Source organism: Epargyreus clarus, unplaced genomic scaffold, assembly GCF_041222505.1.
Source record: "Epargyreus clarus isolate Ecla_fem2 unplaced genomic scaffold, WU_Ecla_fem_2.2 ptg000007l, whole genome shotgun sequence".
Classification (NCBI taxonomy): domain Eukaryota; kingdom Metazoa; phylum Arthropoda; class Insecta; order Lepidoptera; family Hesperiidae; genus Epargyreus; species Epargyreus clarus.
The window spans coordinates 4,127,182-4,140,855 of NW_027332215.1; the positions used below are offsets into that span (position 1 = coordinate 4,127,182).

The following is a 13,674-nucleotide window of genomic DNA, read 5'->3' on the forward strand; positions in this document are numbered from 1 at the left end:
CTATTATGCACATTGAATTGATTGCCATAGCAGAAGCGTTAGCGTATATTGATTCCATAAATTTTGATCACTTTGTCATTTTCACTGATTCTAAAAGCTCATTACAACACTTGTTTCGCTGTACCTCTCATGAGACAGGAATACCGATTGCCTATGGTATATTAGAATCTATCTTGAGATTAAAAGCTTGTCAAAAAAAAGTAGTTCTTCAGCGGATTCCATCCCATATACAATTAAAGGAAAATGAATATGTAGACTTATTGGCAAATCAAGCTACAACAGACGGAGTTCCTCTTTCTACACTACCTCTTTATTCGGACCACATCAAAATTATTAAAAACCAGTGCAGAAAGGAGATGTTTCAAAATGTATGGGCTCCCGGCCACCTTTTGTACACTATACTAAAAACTAAGAAAACTTGCAAAGAACAATTCGTGGGGGTTCATTTTCTTCAAATCATGTTCGTTTAATTGTTAAAAAACAATAATTTACACTTAAACTTGCAACACAACAGTGGAAAAACATCATGGCGGTAGTGATTACCGTAATAATGTCATCTGTCATTCTGTTTTAACTTACTATATACATTATATAGTTTTTAATATATTTTTTACGCGAATGGGCGTAGATAAATAGATATTGTATTGTATGTATTGAGAAATAATGTCTATATTTGATAAACATTAATTATAAACAAACATACCAAAATATGTACTTCTATATCAATTTATTTTAGTTAAAATATTTAAGTGTAAATAAAACAACTTAAGTACACATTTGATAATATTTTACTTATTCTTCACTTAGATACATTATTTATTCATTTTCAATATCTTCCCTTATCAATATTTTTATCCAATCATGTAGCAGGTTCTGTAATATCCTGTGACGAGCTCAGCCCAAACAACAAACAATGGTCATAATGTGAGCGCAGCTACCTACGAGTACGGTTCGTTGCCCAGCGATGCAGTTGCAATAATAACTAAATATTTTATCATCCCAAGAATGTCCTTGTCTTGCTAATGTAATTATCTAAAAAAAGAGAAATGTAAAAAGATTAGCTTCTCTAGTTTAAAATTATTAACGATTATTTCACGATTAATACAACTAACTGATGTATATTTTACCTGATGATATTGAATCCTTGTCAACACAATCCACAGCGATCGCACGAAAATCACAAGAGTCCATAAAACATAAGCTGGGTAAACAAGTAAGGTAAACTGGGTAAACAAGTAAGGTAGAATCAGTCCAAAATCGTAAGCAGCACAGAGCAGAAACATATTCAGGATTAAAATGGAATCTTCTCATCAGTACATATTTATTCAACGTTTACATTGGAGTTCACTATTACGAGTATATAATATGTATATATCAACTTTTACACATATCAAATTGACAACTTCTTCTTTTTTAATTTGACATGTCACTTACATCTATAAAACCAGATACTATTTAAAAGGTGGTTTTGTTATAATTATTATAAATAATTATTAATTAATTATTTATAATTCAGAAATAATGACGGAATACCCAAAGTTGTAAAGTAATAAGGTAACAATAACTTTACGACAAAACAAGCGAAATACAGAATTACCTACATCCAAAGAGTATAGTAACCTATGTGTGGGGTGGGGTACACATAGGTTCCCTGACCGACATCCACAGTTTTGAAAAGTTGACATTGACAGTATTCCGCCATATTTAATATTTCAATGAGGAATGCTTATTTTAAATATTTTTAAACAGGAATACTTTAGGTTATCAAAATATATGTGTATTTTTCTTCAATTATACAAATTATTCGTGTTTTTTAGATATAGTGTACATGAGATGGCCGAAAATGAAACATCTCCTTTGTGGCAGGAATACTTCGATACTAGGTCTTGTGAGAAGGGAATCTGGTATCGAACTATTCAGCCACAAATATCAAAATTTTCGTGGATCGATAATATACCTTTTAAAAGAAATTGCCTAAAAACAGCGCTTAGATTACGTTCCGGACATATTCCATCAAATAAATTTGCATTTTTAATGAACAAAATTACGTCACCAAATTGTGAGGATTGTGGTGTGATTGAGGATGTTACACATATTTTGATGGAATGTGTTCGAAATGAAACATTTCGGAATTTATATTTGGGAGTAAAGTCTGCACATGTTGGCTATCTGAATAGCATTCTGGCTTCCCCGATGTCAGAGGAAGCTAGGGTGCTATTTAGGTTAGCTGACTTAGGTTTAGCAAAAAAATAATTTGAGTCCCATTCTAATTTTTTATTATTATTTTATCTAAAATCATATTCAAAGGAGATGTTTCATTTTCGGCCATCTCATGTACACTATATCTAAAAAACACGAATAATTTGTATAATTGAAGTAAAATACCCATATATTTTGATAACCTGAAGTATTCATGTTTAAAAATGTTTAAAATAAGCATTCCTCATTGAAATATTAAATATGGCGGAATACTGTCAATGTCAAGTTTTCAAAACTGTCGATGTGGGTAAGGGAACCCCACACATATGTTACTATACTCTTTGTATGTCGGTAATTTTGTATTTCGCTGTTTTTGTCGTTAAGTTATTGTTACCTTAGTACTTTACAACCTGGCTTTTGTTTTGGGTATCCCGTTATTATTTCTGAATTTAATTAATTACTTATAACAATTATAACAAAACCACTTTTTAAATAATATCTGGCTTTATGGATGTAAGTGACATGTCAAATTAAAAAAGAAGAAATTGTCAATTTGATATGTACACATATATACATACACATATATACATACATACATAAAGTGGATATATACATATTATATAATAGTGGAATCCAATGTAAACGTTGAATAAATATGTATTTATTTTTTTATTTTATTTTATTTATTTACAAAATCCACAGCTCTTAAAGTATTGTACAATTTTTTCATGCTTAATCTACTAACAGCCAATTAAGGATTTACATTTTATGAGTAATGATGAGAAGATTCCATTTTAATCCTGAATATGTTTTTGCTCTGTGCTGCTTACGATTTTAGACTGATTCTACCTTACTTGTTTACCCAGCTTATGTTTTATGGACTCTTGTGATTTTCGTGCGATCGCTGTGGATTGTGTTGATAAGGATTCAATATCATCAGGTAAAATATACATCAGTTAGTTGTATTAATCGTGAAATAATCGTTAATAATTTTAAACTAGAGTAGGTAATCTTTTTACATTTATCTTTTTTTAGATAATTACAATAGCAAGACAAGGACATTCTTGGGATGACCAAATAATCAGTTATTATTGCAACTGCATCGCTGGGCGACGAACCGTACTAGTAGGTAGCTGCGCTCACATTATGTCCATTGTTTGATGTTTGGGCTGAGCTCCTCACAGGATATTACAGAACCTGCTACATGATTGGATGAAAATATTGATAAGGGAAGATATTGAAAATGAATAAATAATGTATCTAAGTGAAGAATAAATAAAATATTATCTAAATGTGTACTTAACCCTTAAATGCATAAAGTAGTAAAACTGCAACATACCATTCAAACGACCATAAAATTATTAGTATGAGTTCAATGCATGCTGTTGCAGGATTATTACTATCATGGTGATATATTTAATCGAGTGGCAACACACTTTTTTTCTTCACGACTGTCAAATTTAAATTGATTTTGACAAATCAAAGCCGATCGTAATTTTGGAGCGGATGAAAATTGTGTATTTGCTTTGCAGTGTAATTATTTGGTTTTCGAAGGTACGTTCAAACAAAATTAGTTATTTTACGTAATAATTCATCTTCTTTTCAGTACAATTTATAAGTTATAAAAAAAACTTTTGGTGTGTTCGGAAATTTTGTTTATTTTGTTGTTGTAAATCTGCAACAATATGCATTTACTAGAAAATGTCCCTGTTTAGTTACTAACTATCACTTTTATTGGTTTTCAGATGCCATACTTGAATCAAAAGCAAATAGAAGAGTATTTAGCTCTAATAAATGATGGAGAGATTTCGGAAGATGATCTTGAGGACTCAGATACAGAAGGTAATGAGATTTTTTATGAAAATGGAGACGATTTGCTTCACGATCTTGAGAGTCCATTAGAAGAGGAAAATGATGACCCCGATAATGATCCATTCATGGCAGGAGACCCGCCATTGATAAATGAAGCTACAGCAAATGATCGAGTGCCACAGGTTCCATTCCCCTCAACAAGTCAAGCTAGTCGCCGAGCAACTATGAGAGGACTCGTATGGAAGGTAAAAAAAATTGTTTTGAATTCTGACCAGACAGCTTTTCATGGAGACACTACATACCCACCTGAACTGAAGGATGAGGCTACTACTGGTACTCCCTATAGTATTTTTTCACATTTTATTACATCAGAAATAGTTCAAAGGATTGTGGAAGAGTCTAATTTGTATTCCGTTCAAAAAAATGTGACTAAACCATTAAATTTATCTGAAACTGAGCTAAGAAAGTTTATGGCGATACTGATATACATGTCTGTTATAAAATATCCCAATGTACGGCTATACTGGTCAAATACTGTAGGTTTTCAACCAATCAAGGACATAATGACTGTCAACCGATTTGAGACTATTCGTAGATTTCTACATTTCAACAATAACGAGAAACATTTACCCAAGGAACACCCACAACATGATAGGCTCCATAAGATAAGGCCTATAATTAGCCATCTAAATGAGAAATTTGCTTTAGTTCCTATGGAACAAAAACTCTCAATTGATGAACAGATGTGTGCCACAAAAGTGGCACACTTCATGAAGCAGTATTTACCTAATAAGCCCCATAAGTGGGGGTTTAAATTATATGTGATGTGCAGCGTGAAAGGTTATGCTCATAAATTTGAAATATATACTGGCCAAGAGAATGAACGGCTTCCAGATGAACCAGATTTTGGGCCAGTGGGAAATGTTGTAGTCCGGCTTGCTAGAGGTGTCCCAAGGCATATAAATCATATAATTTATTTTGATAATTTTTACACCTCTGTACCTTTAGTTACCTATCTTGCCAAACAAGGAATCTATAGCCTAGGTACTGTGCAATCTAACAGGCTAGTGAACTGCAAACTGCCGGACAAAAAAACAATGATGAAGAAATCTGTTCCTCGTGGAACTTATGAAGAGCAGATGACTGAATTTGACGGTATTGATTTGACAGCAGTTACTTGGAAGGACAATAAAGTTGTAACTTTTCTATCTTCATATGTTGGAGCTGAACCTGTGGGCCAAGTAGAAAGATTTGACAAGGCAAATAAGACTAGAATTAAAATTTCATGCCCACATATAATAAAGGAATATAATGCCCATATGGGCGGAGTGGACCTAATGGATAGCTTTATTGGGAGGTACCGAATTGCAATGAGAAGCCGAAAGTGGTATCTTCGTATCTTTTACCACTTATTGGACATGACGGTAATAAATTCTTGGCTTGTGTATAAAAATTTAAAAACAACTGAAGCCAATTCATCAGTTCTAAACCTATGTAACTATAGACTGGAACTAGCTGAGGTATTAGCCAAAGTAAATAACTCATTTGAACTCTGCAACAAAAGAGGAAGGCCAAGTACCAGCAACAGGGTTGAAATGGAAATACAAGCAAAAAAAAGGAGAGGACCAGCTCAACATATTCCTCCTAAGGACATAAGGACTGATAATGTTGGTCACTGGCCTGGTAATTGTGTTCGCAGCAGATGCAAAATGCCTGGATGCAAGGGATACACGCAAAACAGGTGTGAGAAGTGTGGAGTAGCTCTTTGTCTTACCACAACCAAAAATTGTTTTAAAAATTTTCATATGTAGTTATTGTCTAGTGAGTGCATAGTGTTGTAGTTCTGCAACAAATGGTTTTTAATAAAAATAGCTATGAAAATAAAAAAAACTATTTTTTTTATTATTTTTCCCTAAATCAGCATATTCATGGCTCCAAAATATATTTTTTCTCGGTCTAAAAATAAAATCATGCATTTAAGGGTTAAAGTTGTTTTATTTACACACTTAAATGTTTCAACTAAAATAAATTGGTATAGAAGTACATATTTTGGTATGTTTGTTTTAAGTCAAGATTTATGAACGTAAATATAATTAATGTTTATGAAATATACTTATTGTTTCTTAATACATACAATACAATATTTATATATCTACGCCCATTCGCGTAAAAATATATTAAAAAGTATATAATGTATATAGTAAGTTAAAACAGAATGACAGTGACATTTTTACGGTAATCACTACCGCCATGATGTTTTTCCACTGTTGTGTTGCAAGTTTAAGTGTAAATTATTGTTTTAAACAATTAAACGAACATGATTTAAAAAAAAATGAACCCCTACGAATTGTTCTTTGCATGTTTTCTTAGTTTTTAGTATAGTGTACAAAAGGTGGCCGGGAGACCATACATTTTGAAACATCTCCTTTGGTTTATTCAAAATTGATTAATATTAATTTTTTTTCGAACATTAACAAAATACCACCGCTTTGGATAGTGGTTCGTTATGAAGAGGTAGTGGCGAAAGAAACTCCGTATGTGTGCAATTTAAAATCTTTTAAAAGTATGTACTCGTTTTATACAATGTTATGAGATGAATTGCTTAATAGTTTGTTTATACGGGATGATGTGTTCGCCCAGCGAAAAAATCCCACTTTTAATTAAAAATAAATAAATAAATAAATTACATACATATATGCATGCTAGATGTATTGTATGTACTGAGTACCTTTTCGTTTAGCGATCCAAAGACAATTAGTCTAGATGTTTTCAGTCCAGAACAGGGATTACTGTTACCTTAATAACTACTGGATCTTTATCTATAAATTTCTCTCGATATATTACGACTTACACCCCATATTAATATATAATCTATCTAAAGTCAACAATTCAAGGCAAAAGACAATTTCTAGTGGTATAGATGGTCAAATTCCGTTCTTTTCAGAAAAAAAATACTACAGATTGTTATTAACTATTTACAAAGTTAACTGTTGAAGGTTTATAAACTCGATATAACTTGATTACTTTCTAATATGTGTCACTTTTAATATTAGCAGCCTTTCACGCGTATGTGTTATTGAGTGTACATATTTCACGATATCTATCTAGATTAATCCTGGAAGTCTATTTAATTTTTATCCAGTAATTTCATCATTAATATACTCGAATATAAGTTTAAGCATAAATATTTATCGTTTTCGTGTATGAAGATATTTGTACCAGAGAAATTTTGTTTTAAATCCAGCTTTATGCCAATACCGCCAATATTGGAGCCAAAGGAGATGTTTCATTTTCGGCCATCTCATGTACACTATATCTAAAAAACACGAATAATTTGTATAATTGAAGAAAAATACACATATATTTTGATAACCTAAAGTATTCCTGTTTAAAAATATTTAAAGTAAGCATTCCTCATTGAAATATTAAATATGGCGGAATACTGTCAATGTCAACTTTTTAAAACTGTTGATGTCGGTCAGAGAACCTATGTGTACCCCACACATAGGTTACTATACTCTTTGGATGTCGGTAATTCTGTATTTCGCTGTTTTTGTCGTAAAGTTATTGTTACCTTAGTACTTTACAACCTGGCTTTTGTTTTGGGTATCCCGTCATTATTTCTGAATTTAAATAATTATTTATAATAATTATAACAAAACCACCTATTAAATAGTATCTGGTTTTATAGATGTAAGTGACATGTCAAATTAATAAAGAAGAAGTTGTCAATTTGATATGTGTAAAAGTGGATATATACATATTATATAATAGTGAACTCCAATGTAAACGTTAAATAAATATGTACTGATGAGAAGATCCCATTTCAATCCTGAATATGGTTCTGCTCTGTGCTGCTTACGATTTTGGACTGATTCTACCTTACTTGTTTACCCAGCTTATGTGTTATGGACTCTTGTGATTTTCGTGCGATCGCTATGGATTGTGTTGACAAGGATTCAATATCATCAGGTAAAATATACATCAGTTAGTTGAATTAATCGTGAAATAATCGTTAATAATTTTAAACTAGAGAAGCTAATCTTTTTACATTTGTCTTTTTTTAGATAATTATAATAGCAAGACAAGGACATTCTTGGGATGACAAAATAATCAGTTATTATTGCAACTGCATCGCTGGGCAACGAACCGTACTCGTAGGTAGCTGCGCTCACATTATGACCATTGTTTGAAGTTTGGGCTGAGCTGAACAGGATATTACAGAAGCTGCTACATGATTGGATGAAAATATTGATAAGGGAAGATATTGAAAATGAATAAATAATGTATCTAAGTGAACAATAAATAAAATATTATCTAAATGTGTACTTAAAGTTGTTTTATTTACACACTTAAATGTTTTAACTAAAATAAATTGGTATAGAAATACATATTTTGGTACGTTTGTGTTACGTCAAGATTTATGAAAGTAAATATAATTAATGTTTATCAAATAAAGGCATTTTTTCTAAATACATACAATACAATATTTATATATCTACGCCCATTCGCGTAAAAAATATGTTAAAAAAAAATAAAAAAAATTATATAAAGTATATAAAAGTATATAATGTATATAGTAAGTTAAAAGAGAATGGCAGATGACATTATTACGGTAATCACTACCGCCATGATGGTTTTCCACTGTTGTGTTGCAAGTAAGTGTAAATTATTGTTTTTAAACAATTAAACGAACATGATTTGAAGAAAATGAAACCCTATGAATTGTTTTTTGCATGTTTTCTTAGTTTTTAGTATAATGTACAAAAGGTGGCCGGGAGCCCATACATTTTGAAACATCTCCTTTGACTTGAAATTCGTCTTATAATTACGGAAAAATTATATGCAAGGCTGTAGATTTTTCATAAATTTTAATTAAAATTTTTCGTAATCGTTTATTTGTTCATTGATGCTGGATTATTCAGACACTAGAACTGATTTATATAATTATCGGACCTGACCGTATAACATTGAAATAACTGCAAAGTTAAGCTTAATACTCCTACTTGATTAACCGTCGTAGAATACACGTACTCTGCTCCGTTTTGGAGCGAAACACGTGTTGGTGGTGGTATGTACGGCGGTGTCGGTGGTGTATATTTTTTGGGTTCCGTACCCAAAAGGTAAAAACGGATCCCTATTACTAAGACTTCGCTGTCTGTCCGTCTGTCCGTCTGTCACAGGGCTATATCTCCGGAACCGTAATAGATAGGCACATGATTTTTTATAGAGGATGCATAACGGTGGCCGTGTAACAACAAATACTAAAAATAAAATAAAGTTGAAAATTAAGGGGTCTCCATACAACAAACCGGCATTTTTCGATCTAACTTTTAAACCGTTCTAAGAAGATGGTTGAATTTTTTATAATCCTTTTACTACTATAATTGGTATTATAATAAATGCAAATAAGAACCATAAAACATACTTTAAAATAGTTATTTTCATTTTATTATACGTTGTTTACGTATTATTCATCATTACCCCAACGCCATCTATTGTTGTATCATATAACTAAGTATTGTTGAAAATAATAAAATGAATAAAAATAAGTAATAAATAATGAATGGTGGTACGGAAGCCTCCATGTGCGAGTCGACATACTGCATGATCTAACATACATTTAAACCATCATACATATTGGTAAGATTGTTGCGAAATAGTTTTAATCGCCGTAACGTATAAGTAACGCCTGATACAATTAACTAACTCCTACTTGAAGCTAACCACATCATTCAACGCAAGTAACTCTCGTAGATATCGGCGTAGACCGTCTACACTTCGCTACGAACCGTAGACGTTAAGACAGTGAATGTTTTTTTGTGTAAATGCAATGTTGTCTCTTTACTTTCTATTTGCGTCACAGACATGTCTATATATTGTATTACTTAAAAACAAAAGATACATGAAAGAATGACAGGCAATTATAGTCGTCACAATTTAATAGGCCCATTTTGACACATGCCATCGCTAGCCTCTAAGCATGTGACATACAAATCGATAACCAAAGAAACCAATTTTTACGACAAATCGATTACAACCACACAACGTATTGTATAAATTACTTAATATTTTGTAAACAGAATATTTATTCTATATTTTTATAAATCATCTAAATAGTCAATAAAAAGGAGAAAAGAAAATAAATTCTAGTGTGATTTAAAAAAATAATCCTTTTTAGAAGGTTAAACAAAGCATCGGTCGTAGACTGTATTTTTTTTCGTTTTATCATTCACTAAGAAAAAAGTTTTGATTACTTTTATTGTTGTTATAATGAAAAAGGGATAAATAATTAGTTATTGATAATTCTAAGTTTCGATTATTTGAAAGTTAATCGATTATGGTTTCTTCCGAATGCTTTGAAGCTGCAAGCTCTAACCGTCACGTGGTCGTAATTTCCCTACTAAAAAGTTAGTTTAAGACATTAATGACATTGGGATGGCATGTGTCAAAATGGGCCTATTAAATTGTGACGACTATAATACATGTATTTAATTAAAATTAGTAACGTTCGTAAAATCTAATTACAAACTGTATCGCGTCATCTACATATTGGACAGCAATTATGTTTATAATTATTATTTTAAATATACTTAAAAGTAGATAAATGTCTCCTTTTAAATTCAGAAAGAATTTCAGAAGGGAAAATCCATGGATCGGTGAACTTATGGTGTACATTAAGTTATATCGAAATACATTTTAAGGTCCCATGCGCTGTTGTCAAGATCTATTTCTTTGTAACGCCCGAGCTCACTAGGCGTTCCATAAAAACCGACGTGCTCTGAGAGTATGCAGAAATTTAACATGATTACAGAAATGTTCCTGTGCAATCTCCTTTGACTACAATCCGTCGCTCGTACAGTCTGTATTACAATTCCACTCCACGCGCCGCAGAAAACTTCAAAACAAAAAAAAAGAATTTCCTCGCGTAAAGGAAACACTGGAAGTGAGGTTTATCTGATCTTGAATTCTGTTGAAACTTGAATTCTGTTCTTGAAACTTCACTCATGCACGCTTGTGTTGGCTTGGGATAAAAGTACGGAGTTTTATTCGTATGTATTTTTTAGGTGAAAAAAAATATTCAAATTGGTCCAGGAAGACGCGAGTTATTCAAGATTATAAGAAGTCACGTTTTACAAATTTTACAGAACTAGCGAAATATTTTCGATTTTCACGAAATAGGACACCTTGTGAAACCAGCAAGGATAATGATGAAAATATACAAGATTAGCCGTAAGTACTCGTAATACAACAAACTTGAGGGGAAATTAGGTTCAAGGCTTTTCTTAGAAAAAAAAAATATTAACACTAATAAAATACTGGTTATTTTATAATTGTTGGAAACATTGGACCAGATGTTAAGGAACCATGAAAAAAATACGGCTATTCGAGATTTAAAACTTTATAATATTCTTTCCCCAACTTTGACTATCCGCGGTGAAAAAATGTATTGAACTATAACTGCATATTGCACAAGAACCTCGTCCTTAATAGATATATAGAACTTCCTAGTAACTCATAAGTAGGCTCAGCGTCGCCTTGAAACTTGTTATGTTACTTTTTACTATCAGTCATTCAAACTTTCGCACGACTTCGTGAGTTTCAGAACAACATAAGCGAAAACAGAAAGTCTGGTAAATAATGTAAAATATATATTTCGTATTAGTATTTCTAATAACATAGAAGCAACCGAGCATGCAGTTCAGGTGGTGAGTGGCTACTGCCCTTCACGGACATCTGTAATAACCAAATAGCAGTAACTTTTATCCTTAGATCTGATAAAGTCTAAATTGGAACGCTTGCCTTGCATTTGTAAGAAACATGCATCCCACCCCTTAATAGAACACAGCGGTGTTGACACAAATATTACTCAACGGAAAAAAGATAAAATAACAACGACCATATTTGACGTTGAAAATAAACCTATTCATACATAAATAATTTGTTTCGGTCGAAACTTCTCTCAATCGGGAGGTCTGAGGTTTGAATCCGAGACACTCTGATTTTTCAAAGTTATGTCCGTACTAGAAATTAATTAATTATAACTTGCTATAACGGTGAAAGAAACCTAAACGAAGAAACAACATATGTGAAATGTTATTCTAATTTTCACTTGGCCAGCCGGATGGAGTACAGCCTAATCGCGCTCTCAGATAAACTGAACTCAACATTCGCATGCTAGTTAAATAGCTCGTCTTTGAGCAATAAAACGTCGTTTTATAAAATTGTATGAACTCACTTCAACGAAGTACGCGGGTGGAATCAAATAACATTTTTAAACAACATAGTTCAAACTAAACCAGGTATAAAGACATTGTTATTTAGCTGATAGAAGCAATAAAATTCTGCGAAGGAACGTCAAACAAACCCTTTGACCAATAAAGTTGCAAGGTATTTTTAGTAGTTAGGCATTGTGAACTACAATTTGACTAACAGAACAATGGCGTAGTACGTTTGAACCGGGTCTGTCTGTCGCAGGAATTTTTAAATAGCAGTCGTTTTCAACAACTCTCTAACTGGAAATACCAACTACAGTTTTCGTTTATTGAGTTAAAAATGTTTCATTTTTCAACTTGATAGAAAAATTCTTACAATTTTTTTATAGCTGCTATTCGCGATTTTTTTAGTTTCTGTTTGCATTCTTATAAAAGGTGTGATGCCACAACATAAAATATGGCAACCTCTGAGTTAAATTCAAAACTATTATGTGCACATAATATCATTTCGAATAATATTGTCATAATATTTACAAATAAATTGTAATGGGTTTCACGATACGCGGTTTTAATTTACTTATTGCCGATATTTCGACACCGTTGCAGGTATCGCGTTCACGGCATATGACGATGTAATTCGCATGGGATGTGACGGTTGTTGCGTCTATAATAGGCATCATGCCTAGTATTAAAAAATCAAAGAATAAATGATTTAAGTTAAAAAGATTTAAGGATTCTCAAAAATGCCCCAGGTTGACATAAATACTTTAAGATTTATTATATTTTCGGCCGACTGCAGTCTGCCATCTTGTCTGAAACGCTTATCGGGCGCGATGGACGTCATTTTTGGGTGACATACCCATGCTTAATTGCTTGAACTTTTGTATGGGATGTTCTAATGTGACGTCACCAACGGACGCCATGACACCCGGGAGCGTATTCGCGCTTAATTAAAGATAAGTATAAAAAATTGCTATTATTTTTGTTCATACTGAATTCATTGCAGAAATAATACGATTTTTGGAATAAGTAGACATGTACGTACATTATAGAAGGGGCTTTCTAAATTTATCATCATGCCCACTGCCACGTGCAAAGTGTATAGAGACCCTTAGAGTTAGATGCTTTTTATATTATTTTAGAGAAGTCACCAGCGAATTGAACTACAATAGCAATTTTCATTCTTACTCGTTTCTTACCCGCCGGGCTTCATAGCACAGACGACAAAATAAATTGGTTTTCGATATGTCTTTCAGTTGAAGTACACATTTATATAACTGTGAAATTGATACGTTTTGAAAAGTAGTCTAAGTTTAAGATTAGTTACGCAATATACTGAAGTTAGACTTTCTGGATTAAGCAGAATTATCTGCATCATTAACCCTTTATCGTAAGCATTTAAAAATGAGAATTCTGTAAAATAAATAATTGGTAAGTGCGACTCGAA

The 13,674-nt window shown here is 32.2% G+C and overlaps 1 long non-coding RNA gene across 1 annotated transcript; it reads left to right on the forward strand.

The window, feature by feature from the left end:
- The first annotated feature begins 7,501 nt into the window (after positions 1-7,501).
- Positions 7,502-8,339, forward strand: LOC140743091 (uncharacterized). Its single transcript, XR_012102374.1, has 2 exons — positions 7,502-7,983; positions 8,079-8,339. It is a non-coding gene; the product is annotated as an uncharacterized LOC140743091 (long non-coding RNA).
- Positions 8,340-13,674: the final 5,335 nt, after the last annotated feature.